Source organism: Triticum urartu, chromosome 4A, assembly GCF_056163025.1.
Source record: "Triticum urartu cultivar PI428250 chromosome 4A, HENAU_Tu73, whole genome shotgun sequence".
Lineage (NCBI taxonomy): Eukaryota > Viridiplantae > Streptophyta > Magnoliopsida > Poales > Poaceae > Triticum > Triticum urartu.
This window is the reverse complement of record NC_141876.1, coordinates 489,633,334-489,642,574: the sequence shown is the minus strand read 5'-3', so window position 1 is coordinate 489,642,574 and position 9,241 is coordinate 489,633,334.

Sequence of the window (9,241 nt, the reverse complement as noted above, 5' to 3'; positions counted from 1 at the left end):
AATAAGGGAAGAGGAGTACCCTTATCGGTTGCTAGTGTGGTCTCCTACATATGTCGCGGCGATCTTCTTTTTTCTCCCGGGGGAACCAATGTTTTGGAGAACCGTGGATCCTTGGACAAACCCACGGCCATATTGTTGATTGTGTTGCCGTGGCCGTATATCAGTGGAGGGGAAGAAGATCCGAGGCGGCGAAGGATGGCGTAGCAGGAACAGCTCCGGTGCGGTGGAGGGTGGCGAAGTTGGAGCGGCAGCGGTGAGGCGCAGGATGGCGTGGTTGAACTGGCTCGGGTACGGACGGCTCGGCCTCGGCTTCAACTACTAGTCATGGAGGGCATTGCGGTTGAGGTTGCAGTGGAAGACGACGTTGGGGTATCGGCTCCGGCGTGATGGAGGAGGGCGGCGGTTGATGGGTGGGATGGGGTGGCGGACGGAGGACGCCGGGGTTTCGCGGCTGGTGGAGAGGTAGTTTTTGCGCCCTGATGTCTACTACACAACCTTCTTCTTGTAAACGTTGTTGGGCTTCCAAGTGCAGAGGTTTGTAGGACAGTAGCAAATTTCCCTCAAGTGGATGACCTAAGGTTTATCAATCCGTGGGAGGCGTAGGATGAAGATGGTCTCTCTCAAGAAACCCTACTACCAAATAACAAAGAGTCTCTTGTGTCCCCAACACACCCAATACAATGGTAAATTGTATAGGTGCACTAGTTCGGCGAAGAGATGGTGATACAAGTGCAATATGGATAGTAGATAATGGTTTTTGTAATCTGAAAATAAAAAAACAGCAAGGTAGCAAGTGGTAAAAGTGAGCACAAACGGTATTGCAATGCTAGGAAACAAGGCCTAGGGTTCATACTTTCACTAGTGCAAGTTCTCTCAACAATAATAACATAATTGGATCATATAACTATCCCTCAACATGCAACAAAGAGTCACTCCAAAGTCACTAATAGCGGAGAACAAGCGAAGAGATTATTGTAGGGTACGAAACCACCTCAAAGTTATTCTTTCCGATCAATCCATTGGGCTATTCCTATAAGTGTCACAAACAGCCCTAGAGTTCGTAGTAAAACAAAACTTTAAGTCACAAATCAACCAAAACCCTAATGTCACCTAGATACTCCAATGTCACCTCAAGTATCCATGGGTATTATTATACAATATGCATCACACAATCTCAGATTCATCTATTCAACCAACACAAAGAAATTCAAAGGGTGCCCCAAAGTTTCTATCGAAGAGTCAAGACGAAAATGTGTGCCAACCCCTATGCATAAGTTCACGAGGTCACGGAACTCGCAAGTTGATCACCAAAACATACATCAAGTGGATCACGTGATATCCCATTGTCACCACAGATAAGCACATGCAAGACATACATCGAGTGTTCTCAAATCCTTAAAGACTCAATCGATATGATAACTTCAAAGGGAAAACACAATTCATCACAAGAGAGTAGAAGGGGAGAAACATCATAAGATCCAAATATAATAGCAAAGCTCGCGATACATCAAGATCGTGCCGACTCAAGAACACGAGTGAGAGAGAGAGAGATCAAACACATAGCTACTGGTACATACCCTCAGCCCCGAGGGTGAACTACTCCCTCCTCGTCATGGAGAGCGCCAGGATGATGAAGATGGCCACCGGAGAGGGATTCCACCTCCGGCAGGGTGCCGGAACGGGTCTAGACTGTTTTTTGGTGGCTACGGAGGCTTCTAGCGGCGGAACTCCCGATCTAGGTTTCTTTCTGGAAGTTGCTATATATATAAGAGGTTTTGGCGTCGAGAACAAGTCGCTCTGGGCTGTCCACGAGGCAAGGAGGCGCGCCTAGGGGGGTGGGCGCGCCCCCCACCCTCGTGGGCAGCCTGAGACTCTTCTCGCCCAACTCTTTTACTCCATGGCCTTCTTCTGTTCCAAAAATAAGCCCCGTCAAGTTTCAGGTCAATTGGACTTCGTTTGGTTTTCCTTTTCTGCGATACTCAAAAACAAGGAAAAAACAGAAACTAGCACTGGGCTCTAGGTTAATTGGTTAGTCCCAAAAATCATATAAAATAGCATATAAATGCATATAAAACATCCTAGATGGATAATATAATAGCATGGAACAATCAAAAATTATAGATACATTGGAGACGTATGAAGCATCCCCAAGCTTAATTCCTGCTCGTCCTCGAGTAGGTAAATGATAAAACAGAATATTTGATGTGGAATGCTACCTAACATAATTATCAATGTAATTTTCTTTATTGTGGCAAGAATATTCAGATCCATAAGATTCAACACAAAAGTTTAATATTGACATAAAAATAATAATACTTCAAGCATACTTACCAAGCAATTATGTCTTATCAAAATAACATAGCCAAAGAAAGCTTTTCCCTACAAAATCATATAGTTTGTTCATGCTTCATTTTCGTCACACAAAATTCTCCCATCATGCACAACCCGGATGACAAGCCGAGCAATTGGTTCATACTTTTTAACGCGCTTCAGCCTTTTCAACCCTTACGCAATACATGAGCGCAAGCCATGGACATAGCACTATGGGTGGAATAGAGTATGATGATAGGGGTTATGTGAGAAGACAAAAAAAGAAGAAAGTCTCACATTGACGTGGCTAATCAACGGGCTGTGGAGATGCCCATCAATTGATGTCAATGCGAGGAGTAGGGATTGCCATGCAACAGATGCACTAGAGCTATAAATATATGAAAGCTCATCAAAAGAAACTAAGTGGGTGTGCATCCAACTTGCTTGCTCATGAAGACCTTGGGCATTTTGAGGAAGCCCATCATTGGAATATACAAGCCAAGTTCTATAATGAAAAACTCCCACTAGTATATGAAAGTGACAACATAAGAGACTCTCTATCATGAAGATCATGGTGCTACTTCAAAGCAAAAGTGTGGAAAAAGGAAAGTAACATTGTCCCTTCTCTCTTTTTCTCACATTTTTTTATTTGGGCCTTCTCTCTTTTTTCTTTTTTTTTCTTTTGGCCTCTTTTTCTTCTTCTTTTTTTCTTTTGTCCGGAGTCTCATCCCGACTTGTGGGGGAATCATAGTCTCCATCGTCCTTTCCTCACATGGGACAATGCTCTAATAATGATGATCATCACACTTTTATTTACTTACAACTCAAGAATTACAACTCGATACTTAGAACAAAATATGACCCTATGTGAATGCCTCCGGCGGTGTACCGGGATATGCAATGAATCAAGAGTGACATGTATGAAAAATTAGCATGGTGGCTTTGCCACAAATACGATGTCAACTACTTGATCATGCAAGGAAATATGACAATGATGATGTGTGTCATAATAAACGGAACGGTGGAAAGTTGCATGGCAATATATCTCGGAATGGCTATGGAAATGCCATAATAGGTTGGTATGATGGCTGTTTTGAGGAAGATATAAGGAGGTTTATGTGTGATAGAGTGTATCGTATCATGGGGTTTGGATGCACCGGCGAAGTTTGCACCAACTCTCAAGGCGAGAGAGGGCAATGCACGGTACTGTAGAGGCTAGCAATGATGTAAGGGCGAGAGTGCGTAATATCCATGGACTCACATTAGTCATAAAGAACTCGTATACTTATTGCAAAAGTTTATTAACCCTCGAAGCAAAGTACTACTACGCATGCCCCTAGGGGGATAGATTGGTAGGAAAAGACCATCGCTCGTCCCTGACCGCCACTCATAAGGAAAGCAATCAAAGAACACCCCATGCTTCAAATTTGTCATACAATGTTTACCATATGTGCATGCTACAGGACTTGCCAACCTCAACACAAGTATTTCTCAATTTCACAATTACTCAACTAGCACAACTCTAATATTACCACCTTTATATCTCAAAACAATTATCAAGTATCAAACTTCTCGTAGTATTCAATTCACTTTATATGAAAGTTTTTATTATATCCCTCTTGGATGCCCATCATATTAGGACTAAATTCATAACCAAAGAAAATTATGATGCTTTTTAGGACTCTCAAAATAATATAAGTGAAGCATGAGAGTTCATCTATTTCTTCAAAATAAAACAACCATCGTGCTCTAAAAAGATATAAGTGAAGCACTAGAGCAAATGACAAACTACTCCAAAAGATATAAGTGTAGATCAATGAGTAGTCGAATAATTATGCAACTATGTGAAGACTCTCTAACATTTAATAATTTCAGATCTTGGTATTTTATTAAAATAGAAAGCAAAGCAAAATAAAATAAAATGACGCTCCAAGCAAAACACATATCATGTGTTGAATAAAAATATAGCTCCAAGTAAAGTTACCGATGAACGAAGACGAAAGAGGGGATGCCCTCTAGGGAATTACCAAGCTTAGGCTCTTGGTTGCCCTTGAATATTACCTTGGGGTGCCTTGGGCATCCCCAAGATTAGTCTCTTGCCACTCCTTATTCCATAGTCCATCGAATCCTTACCAAAAACTTGAAAACTTCACAACACAAAACTTAACAGAGAACTCGTAAGCTCCGTTAATATAAGAAAATAAATCACCACTTAGGTACTGTTGTGAACTCATTCTAAATTCATATTGGTGTAATATATATTGTATTCCAACTTATCTATGGTTCATACCCTTCGATACTACTCATAGATTCATCAAAATAAGCAAACAACACATAGAAAATAGAATCTGTCAAAAACAGAACAGTCTGTAGTAATCTGGATCAAACATATACTTCTGGAAGCCCAACAATTCTAAAATAAATTTCTGGACGTGAGGAATTTATCTATTAATCATATGCAAGAAGAATCAACTAAGTAGCACTCTCCAGTATAACATAGCAGCAAATATCGTGAGCGCTAAAGTTTCTATTTTTTACAGCAAGATCGCAAAGACTTTCCTCAAGTCTTCCCAATGGTTCTACTTGGCACAAACACTAATTAAAACATAAAAACTCAATCATAAAAGAGGCTAAATAAATTATTTATTACTAAACAGGAACAAAAAGCAAGGAACAAAAATAAAATCGGGTTGCCTCCCAGCAAGCGCTATCGTTTAACGCCCCTAGCTAGGCATGATGATTTCAATGATGCTCACAATAAAGATAAGAATTGAAATATAAAGAGAGCATCATGAAGAATATTACTAGCACATTTAAGTCTAACCCACTTCCTATGCATAGGGATTTTGTGAGCAAACAACTTGTGGGAACAAGAATCAACTTGCATAGGAAGGTAAAACAAGGATAACTTCAAGATTTTCAGCACATAGAGAGGAAACTTGATATTATTGCAACTCCTACAAGCATATATTCCTCCCTCATAATAATTTTCAGTAGCATCATGAATGAATTCAACAATATAACTATCACATAGAGCATTCTTTTCATGATCTACAAGCATAGAAAATTTACTACTCTCCACATAAGCAAAATTCTTCTCATTCAGAATAGTGGGAGTATCATAAGAAACTCGAATACTATAAATTGTTTCCACATTAAAGGAGTAATGTTCAGAAAAGGGTAATCATAATCATGACAAGTTTTAATATAATCATCACTACTTTTTATAGCATACATATCATCACAATAATTATCATAAGTAGCAACTTTGTTCTCACCATAATCGATTGAAACCTCTTCCAAGATAGTGGAATCATTACTAAATAAAGTCATGACCTCTCCAAATCCACTTTCATAATTGTCACAATAAGATTCAACACCCTCCAAAATAGTGGGATCATTACTTCCTAAAGTTGACACTCTTCCAAACCCACTTTCATCAATATAATCATCATAAATAGGAGGCATGCTATCATCATAATAAATTTGCATATCAAAACTTGGGAGATTAAAAATATCATCTTCATAAAACATATCATCCCCAAGCTTCGGAAAAATATTAATTGCAGCAAATAAATTCTCAAAAATGTCATTTTCATCAAACATAGCATCCCCAGCTTGGGCTTTTTCATATCATAAGCATAATCATTCTCATCATTAATAGTATGGATAGCACCAATAGTATAACAATTATCATCATCACAATGAGTAATAGGAGCAACATCATTTGGGAGGGATACACTTTTACCTTTGCTTCTCCTTCTTTTCTTTTTCTTCTTCACATCATCCTCTTTTCGGAGCTCCTTAGTAATGAGATTGGTTGAATAGGAGCCTCCTCCTCGTTACCTAATTAATCATAAGAAATAATAGGAGAATATTCGGAAGTCTCTTCCCTTTCATTAGTATTCTCTTCATCTTCTATTTGTTTTCTTGTCTTTATGTAATTGGCAATATAAGGATTTTCAATGCAATTCACCGCACAACACATACAAATTTCTTCTAGATCAAAATCAAGAAATCTATCAAGATTAAATTTTGGAATACCCTCAGTTATACGTTTCATTTCTTCATACCCCAAAAGAAGACTAAGCTCTTTATGATGCTCAAGGGTAATCGAGTTATCACAATTTTTGGACACGATTTGATCATGAAACAAATAGCATTGGAGCTTTAAATGACCATGTTCATTACAAAGTTCACAAGGATGGCAATAAATATTGAATCTTTCAGCACAATCATCTAGCCTTTCTAGCAACCATTTAGTTTCCAAATACTTATGCCTCTTGCAAAATCTATCTTCCCTATTTGGTGTGTGCTTGCAAGCTCTATGTATTCCACAAAAGTTGACATGCTTATAAGAGACATTTTCATCATGACTAGTGGAATCATCATTAATACTATGGATATTCAAAGAGTTCATACTAATAACATTGCAATCATGCTCATCATTCAAAGATTTAGTGCCAAACATTCTAATGCATTGTTCTTCTAACACTTTGGCACAATTATCGGAATCCTTATTTTCATGGAAGACATTAAAAAGATGAAGCATATGAGATACCCTCAATTCCATCTTTTTGTAATTTTCTTTTATAGACTAAACTACCGATAAAACAAGAAACAAAAAGATTCGATTGCAAGATCTAAAGATATACCTTCAAGTGCTAACCTCCCCGGCAACAACACCAGAAAAGAGCTTGATGTCTACTACACAACCTTCTTCTTGTAGACGTTGTTGGGCCTCCAAGTGCAGAGGTTTGTAGGACAGTAGCAAATTTCCCTCAAGTGGATGGCCTAAGGTTTATCAATCCGTGGGAGGCGTAGGATGAAGATGGTCTCTCTCAAACAACCCTGCAACCAAATAACAAAGAGTCTCTTGTGTCCCCAAAACACCCAATACAATGGTAAATTGTATATGTGCACTAGTTCGGCGAAGAGATGGTGATACAAGTGCAATATGGATAATAGATAATAGTTTTTGTAATCTTAAAATATAAAAACAGCAAGGTAGAAAGTGGTAAAAATGAGCACAAACGGTATTGCAGTGCTAGGAAACAAGGCCTAGGGTTCATACTTTCACTAGTGCAAGTTCTCTCAACAATAATAACATAATTGGATCATATAACTATCCCTCAACATGCAACAAAGAGTCACTCCAAAGTCACTAATAGCCGAGAACAAACAAAGAGATTATTGTAGGGTACGAAACCACCTCAAAGTTATACTTTCCGATCAATCCGTTGGGCTATTCCTATAAGTGTCACAAACAGCCCTTGAGTTCATAGTAAAATAACACCTTAAGAAGAAAATCAACCAAAACCCTAATGTCACCTAGATACTCCAATGTCACCTCAAGTATCCATGGGTATGATTATACGATATGCATCACACAATCTCAGTTTCATCTATTCAACCAACACAAAGAACTTCAAAGGGTGCCCCAAAGTTTCTATCGGAGAGTCAAGACGAGAACGTGTGCCAACCCCTATGCATAAGTTCACGAGGTCACGGAACTCGCAAGTTGATCACCAAAACATACATCAAGTGGATCACGTGATATCCCATTGTCACCACAGATAAGCACATGCAAGACATACATCAATTGTTCTCAAATCCTTAAAGACTCAATCCGATAAGACAACTTCAAAGGGAAAACTCAATTCATCACAAGAGAGTAGAGGGGGAGAAACATCATAAGATCCAAATATAATAGCAAAGCTCGCGATACATCAAGATCGTGCCGACTCAAGAACACGAGAGAGAGAGAGAGCGATCAAACACATAGCTACTGGTACATACCCTCAGCCCCGAGGGTGAACTACTCCCTCCTCGTCATGGAGAGCGTCGGGATGATGAAGATGGCCACCGGAGAGCGATTCCCCCCTCTGGCAGGGTGTCGGAACGGGTCTAGATTGGCTTTTGGTGGCTACGGAGCCTAGCGGCGGAACTCCCGATCTAGGTTTCTTTCTGGAAGTTTCTGTATATATAAGAGGTTTTGGCGTCGAGAACAAGTTAGGGGGGGTCTCCGGGCTGTCCACGAGGCAGGGAGGCGCGCCCAGGGGTGGGTGCGCCCCCACCCTTGTGGGCAGCCTGAGACTCTTCTGGCCCAACTCTTTTACTCCATGGCCTTCTTCTGGTCAAAAAATAAGCTCCGTCAAGTTTCAGGTCAATTGGACTCCGTTTGGTTTTCCTTTTTTGCGATACTCAAAAACAAGTAAAAACATAAACTGGCACTGGGCTCTAGGTTAATAGGTTAGTCCCAAAAATCATATAAAATAGCATATAAATATAAATGCATATAAAACATCCTAGATGGATAATATAATAGCATGGAACAATAAAAAATTATAGATACATTGGAGACCTATCACGCCATGGAGTATGAATGGGGAATCGGACGGTTGGGTGGGGGGAGGGCGAGAACCATGTTTCGGTCTAGGACGCGCTTGCTTTTGGCTTTTTTGAATAGAAGATGGGACACGCTTGTTTGAAATTTGGGGAACGTACAAACTTTGCCCCCTCTTAAATTTCTGACCTACTACAGGTCGGGGGTAGGATGGTAATCCCAGGTGTCCCAAATAGTGGGCGGGAGCGATTTCGGCCGCGTGCATGTGTGCTTAGGCGGCCTTTGTGTATGAATGTTTTTCGGAGGTGGTTGTGTGGTGTCTAGATGAAGCTACAAACCTACCCCGGTTTAGACCTTTGGACGTCGGGCCGGTAGGTTTCACGGGTCGGAGTTATTAGAAAAGTAATTTCCTTGTACTACCAAACATTGGTCTCACGCGGTTTCGGGCGAGTAGAGGCTCTTTTGGCGCCTCATTCAAAATTTTGAAACACAAGCATTCACGTTTAGAGTACTCTTGAACTTTGAGGATTGACCTAAATTATCCGCTTCTTTTTGAAATTTTGACACTTGAAAATCCTATAACTA